Raw genomic sequence first — 6,492 nt, forward strand, 5'->3', positions numbered from 1 at the left:
TTCGAATTAAAAGGGTCTCTAGGTGCAAATTAGGTGCAAATTAATGCAAATTACTTATTACTTTTTAAAAGGACTAACCCTTTTTGTTTTCAAGTTTTCAGCATATAAATGAGTGAAAAATGGGATGCAAAAAATGTATCAACTTTATTATGAAGTTTTTATTTTATGAAGTACTTTATTATGAAGCACCGAAAATGTATTTCCCATTTTAGTTTTTTGATTTCAAAGAAAATCACAGATTTTCGATATCAAAATATTAGACAAAACGTAGTGCTTCAAATATTTTTGTTACAGCTCGTAAACAACTTTTAACTTTTTTATGAATTATATAGAAATAAGTTCAATTTTGTAAGGATTAAACCATTTTAATATTGGGTTTCCTAAAGAATATATGTATTTTTGTTGAATATTACCGAGGAACACCATAATCTTTATTATAATAAAAAGTTATTATTTCAGGAAAGGAAGTGACTAAAAAAAAAAAGTTATTGTATTTAATATAGTATAACAATCTAATACGACTATTTTCACCCAGCAAGCATTTGAACCTAAATTTCTGGGTAAATTTAGCACTTTTCCAAAGAAGTTTCAAATGTTTTTTCAGAGATACATACATAACTAATGAAATGGGATTATTCGATTTCTTAAACCTCAGGGAAGCGCAATGCAATGCATTACAATACATTACTTCATTGTGTATTATAATGTACTTCCCACAAATCTTCGACAATTGAACTACCTTTTTTGAAAGACAGCGTGAAATCGCCTAATCCGTTGGGTTTTCCACTTGTCCGTCCCTTCCGCTGCACTGGGAAGGGGATTTGCACTTCGTTTGAGGGGCTGGACTGGGCGAATTGATAAGGAATTGACAATTTGGTAAGCGGCGCAGGAAAGCGGCCAAAAGCGGCGTGAGTGTGTGAGTGCGCGGTTGTGTCCGTGAGTGTATCTTTGTATCTGTGTTGCTGTGTGTGTGAGGGCAGGTGGTAAAGTCACCTGGGAACTGTACCTTCAGGGCGAAGCGATTTAGTACTTAGGTCAATCGAAAGGTGCTTAAGGGCACAAAATAAACAATCGCTAACCAATACTTTTGATGACTATTAATTGATTAGTGGACTGTGTGTTTGTTTGTGCTTCTTTAGTTTGCGTCTAGTCCACAACAACAACATCGAGATTTGGTTTCAATTCACTTGTTCCGCTCTCTCAGCTCTGCTGGTTAACAGACATCTGCTCTGCTGGCTGCCAACAGTCACCCACACAGACGTGCAGCGGCAGAGGCTGGGCAGAGCTGCAGACGGCGAAAATCAGAGAGAGCGAAAAGACAATCTTAACATTTCTGTTAAAGGGAAGGAGAGCCAATTCGAAATCAGCTGTCTGTGTGACCAGCCGCCAATTGCGTTTTTAATTTAAGAGGCGGTTTGCCTTTTTTTATTAAAAAAAAACTGTTTTTTGATAATGTTATATGTTTTTTACACGAGCTCACATCAATTTCTCTGGAAACCTTTTATGTCCCTTTTTAACTGACACTTACGCCGCCTTACGTTTGCTTACGTTCACCGACACTTACGTTTGCCGGCGGCGGGCCAACCAATTGCGCATACGCCTGGTGTTCCAATTGGACAGTTGGGTTCGCTGGTCTGCGTTCGGACGCTGAAAAGATAAACCGGTACGAACTTGATTCAAAAATCTAAGCCATCAGTATGAAAAAAGTAAACAACAATTATGATTGATTCTTGAGCGGCAGCCGCGTACCTTTGAGTGTTTAAATTTAATTATTCAATTTTTTGAATCCGTGCTCAAATAACAAAGAAAGTTGAGCAGCTCGCGAAAGGCTGAAAATTTGCGCGTGCGGGTGGAACAGTGACACTCGTGGGAAAACCATCGGCCAGGAAAAGGCGGATAAATAAAAAGGAAAAACGCCCGCGGCGAAAAATATTGTATTTGTGTGGGTGTGCAAAAAGGAGAAAGAAGAAAGGAGAAATATCAAGAGCAAAGAAGTTCGAGAAATTGCTAATACAGTGTGTGTCTGTTTGTGTGTGTGGGTGGGTGACAAAGTGACAAATGATTGGGCAGCGAAAGAGAAGAGAAGTCAATCAGCGATAAGCGGTTAAAACTAATAAAAACGGTGAGTTCTTAAAAACCAACCAAAACAAGTTAAAATGCAATAAAATGTGCAGTAATTGCACCCCTAAGTCACTCCCGCCGAATTCGATATTGCAACCCCTCCCCTTTTTATCGCCCCACCCCCTTTTAACCGCAAACAAGTAAACTGGGCAAAAAACCGAAGCAGAAGAAGCAAAAGTAGCGTCGCCGACTTCAGTCCTTCATTCCATCTCATTTCGTTCCACATGGTGCATAGAAGTCTTGTTGTTGTAGCCGCCGCCGCTGCCGCTGGCTTTGTTGTTCTTGTTCTTGCTTTATTTCGGCTTGACTTCGGCGGTGACAGTGAGCAATGGAAGGCGGCGAACGGCGAACTCTGGAAATGGAAACGCCACTAGCAGTGGCACACGACGCGACCAGCACACACACCAACATACGTACACACTCGACAAACATTGCTGGCCAGAGCGAATACCAAGTACAGTGAAGACTCCTTTTAAAGGTGACAGAGAAACTTAAAAAAATTAAATTAAGAACTAAAGTCAAACCTTGATCTGTGACACTAAAAATTTTTTTTATTGTAACACATAAAACATTTTTTTCTTCTTACATCCAAATTCCGACTAAGATTAAAAATTAAATGTTTGTTCAATTTAAAACTATTAAGTTATAAATCTACATATATTTCAATAGGTATATTTTTTAAGTAGATAGCACAACTTGTTAAAGTGTATTATGTTCAATGTTATTAGTTTATATGAGGTCTACAAATCGAGCCCAGTTTTATTTTAAACGTGAATTTATTTTAATCAATCCCATTCCCATATATATGTATGTATCAATTAGGAATGAAACTTAGACTTCTGTACATTTTGTTTTTATAATAAGTTTTTACTGTTGAATGCCTTAAGATTTAGTTTTTTTTTTAAGTCTGTCCTCTAAACAAAGTAATTCGATGCAGGGAATCTCCACTGTACCGCGCACGAACACAATGACAAATGCAGGGGGCAGCGACTGAGGCAGCGGCTGCGTCTGCGGCAGAGGCAAAGACACCTCGAGGAGTCAACTCACCTCTCGAAACCGATTCCTCTGCTTTAATTTTTTCTTTTATTTTTCTTTTTGCCCTCATATTGTATTTTATTTTATTTTACTTTTTTCGCCCGCCCTGTCCGCATGTGCTGTGCGTGTGTGTGCTTGCGTGCGCGAGTGTGAGTGTGTGTGCTGGGCTCACACAAATACAATTCATCAGCGGCAGCGAAGTCGGCGTCGTTTATTGTTGTTGCTGCTGCTTTTATTTGTTGTTGCTGGTTCTGCGCGCTTTTATTTGAGATTTGCGCACGAATGGCTTTTGCTTTTGCTCTTGGAGTTGTACATAAATTGTAGAGTGGGCGGGGTGGGCTCTGGGGGAGGGGGTTTCAGGCTAGTTTCGTACTAGAGTTCGCGGACAAACACACACTCATGCACTCATACGTTCATCAGAAATACGGGTGTACAACGTAGAGAAAAAACAAGACGTACGTAAAAAAGAACGGCAAGTGGATTGAGCTTTAGATTTTGTTTTATACGCTTTCCCTCGGCCCTCCTTGCCGCTCTTCTGACACTTTTCTTTTGAGTGAATTTTTCTACTCCTCCTCCTCCCCCATTCCTGCTTTTCCCTACTCTTCTTGGCATATTTCGCTATTTCCCCTCGCATGTTAATTGCCGGCGTTGAACTTTTGGTTGTTAATCAATTGGCTTGCTGCTCTTTGCCTTTTATTGTTTTCTTTTCCTCTGGTGTTTGCTTTACAAACACACATGCTGCTGGGCTTTTTTGTTTGATGAATTTCAAATTTGGAATATTCGGTCAACTATGCTAATTGTAAGGTAAATATCACATAAATAAATAAGTAAATACATATGTACACGAAACATTTTAATTCTACACTTCCGCATAATGTACTACTATAACGTATCTAAACTATCTTTTATAACTTTTATTAAACCTTAAATTTATGATATTTGTATTTTTATTCCTTCCCCATACCATTTTTAGCCAACCAATTAATCGGGCTTATCAAACGGTAAACTGTAAGACATCTCATTCGTTTGATTCCAATTTCCCCTTTGCATTTCCGATTCCCTTTTGGCCAGAATTAAAGAGGTGCCCGCCGCCAGATGTCGCTACCGCTAGCCGATTTCGGCGGCTGCTGCTTCTTCTCCTTCGCTCTGCTTTTACTCTGCCCGCAAATCGATTTCGATTTAGTTCTGTCTCTTTCGCACACACCCTCGACTTCTGTTTGTGTGTGAATGTATGCAATAAGCTTAACATAAATCATTATAACGGCACATACAGGAGGGACCTTACACGCCACCCAGCCCCCTCTCCTTTATTCTGTGACCCCTTGCCCCAACCCCCTTTTCTGTACGTCTGCGTGTATATGTATTTGTTCGTTTCGGCTGTCATTTCATATGGAATTCTATATGGGAACGCACAAAATCGATTTCTAATCGTGTAAATAAATGGCGACAAATGCTGCGACCTCTCCTTCCTCTACCACCTTTCCCTCCTTCTCTTTCGCATAGCAACAAAAAGTGGGGGGAAGAGCGAGAAAGAGGGAGATTGTATGGGCAATTGTTTCAAAACCAAAAGGCGTACACTGAAAGAAACACCCCAGTCCTTATAGGATAATCATAATCCCAATATTATAAAACAAGTTTAATTGCTTTGAAAGTGATACAATGCAATGTATTTAATTGTGATATGACTTTTCATTTTTGGATAGGATAAGATAATAAATAAAATATGTAGTTTTTTGGTTACTATGATTTCTATGATTACTATTACTATGTGAAAACATTTTATAAAAACATTTAGAACTATAGTAAGTTTATGTACGATTTCATTAAAATGTAAAGTTCTAAATAACAATAATTTTAAGTGTATGAACATGGGTAGTTATTTTTCTCTGTGCAGTGAGCGGATTTCAGGTTGCACCTTGAGCTTTTTCGAGGGCAAGGAAACTGGGGAATGAGAGGCAGCCCAATATCAAACAGGATTTGAAACGAAAGGTGGGAAGGGGGATATGGGGGAGAAGGATGGGTGAGTGGAGGCTGGAAAGAGCAGAAAACATGGGCCACAGCCACGCTGTTTAAATGCCAGAGATAGCTGAAGGGACTTTGGGATGCGAACTTCCCTAAATTCGGAACCTAAAAACACACAGCAACCAACAACAAAGTGAGCAGTATAGGCACCTAAAGCATAAATAATTAGAGTAAACACTATAATATTCATTCAGCATTAGTATAAAGATTAATACAACCTTTTGGTAACAACTAAACTAAAATAAAATATATATTATTTGAAAGACACAATTTGAAAGAAATAAAATGAAATCTAAAAATATTTGTATTTACTGTTGTATGTATATGGTTTCAATCGAGATGCATTGATAGTCCTGAGATAATAACACAAAAGAATATATAACCGATATCAGAGTCAGGCTTGACATTTTGTCAGTTGATTTTTGGGGAGGCGTAGAGCTTATGTTGCCCGAATAGAAAGGTGGTTTTTGGGGGCTGAGCCAACTGCACTTCGGAATGCACATGCCTTTTATTTGTTTTGGTCCTGGTACTCTGGCCTCTCGTTTCCCCAATTTCCAGCACAATTCAAAGTGCCAGTCGAAAGTGAAAAAAATCACACCCCAAAACGGTGTTGTATGCCCCCTCTTTAACTCGTCCCCCTGTCTCCCTCCGATTCTCTGGGGAAACATCGATGGATAGCACAAAATTGAATTTACTACTGTTGCTGCTGCCTAGTTTGTGTTTTTGTTGCAATTTGCTTTGCACGCTCGGAAAATATTGGCAGTAATTGAATTTATGAGAGAAAGAGGAGAGAAAAAAGGCAGGTCAACACTAGCCAAAATCGAAATGATAAAGATGAGAAAGCCACCTATATATTTCCAGGCCCTGTTCTCCGCCCATCCGTAATTTTCCATTGTCCACTCATTGCCGCTGCCGTCTCTCTCGCACACAATTTTCGCCAATTTCCATTGCTATTTTCCTTGTGGTCGGAAATTTTCTCTTTTTCTGCTTGATTCCGTTTATTTGCAGAGCTTATTTCATGTTACGGAATATGCGAATGTACATATATTTCTCATCGGTTCGGTTTTTAATTGAATCGGTTATTGGAGGATGGGCCAAATATTTAGGGGACTGTGAATGTTTGATGGCCGAAATTGTGTGGCACAATGTTGTTGGACTCGCACATCAATGCTATGCATAATTACGATTTATAGGGGGTATATCATCATCTGTGGTGTGGGTATTCCTTAAATAATAAAAACAATATAAAATAGATGCTATTATTCAGATAGAAACACAGTATGTGTGTGAGATGTTACTAAGGATGGAGACTTC

The 6,492-nt window shown here is 39.0% G+C and overlaps 1 long non-coding RNA gene across 1 annotated transcript; it reads right to left on the minus strand.

Annotated features, from left to right (window-relative positions):
• Positions 1-109: 109 nt before the first annotated feature.
• On the minus strand, positions 110-1,191 carry LOC127011014 (uncharacterized). The gene is made up of 2 exons (XR_007764010.1): positions 1,080-1,191; positions 110-1,006 (listed from the first exon to the last, which is right to left on the minus strand). It is a non-coding gene; the product is annotated as an uncharacterized LOC127011014 (long non-coding RNA).
• Positions 1,192-6,492: the final 5,301 nt, after the last annotated feature.

The sequence above is a fragment of the Drosophila biarmipes genome, chromosome 2R (assembly GCF_025231255.1).
Source record: "Drosophila biarmipes strain raj3 chromosome 2R, RU_DBia_V1.1, whole genome shotgun sequence".
Classification (NCBI taxonomy): Eukaryota; Metazoa; Arthropoda; class Insecta; order Diptera; family Drosophilidae; genus Drosophila; species Drosophila biarmipes.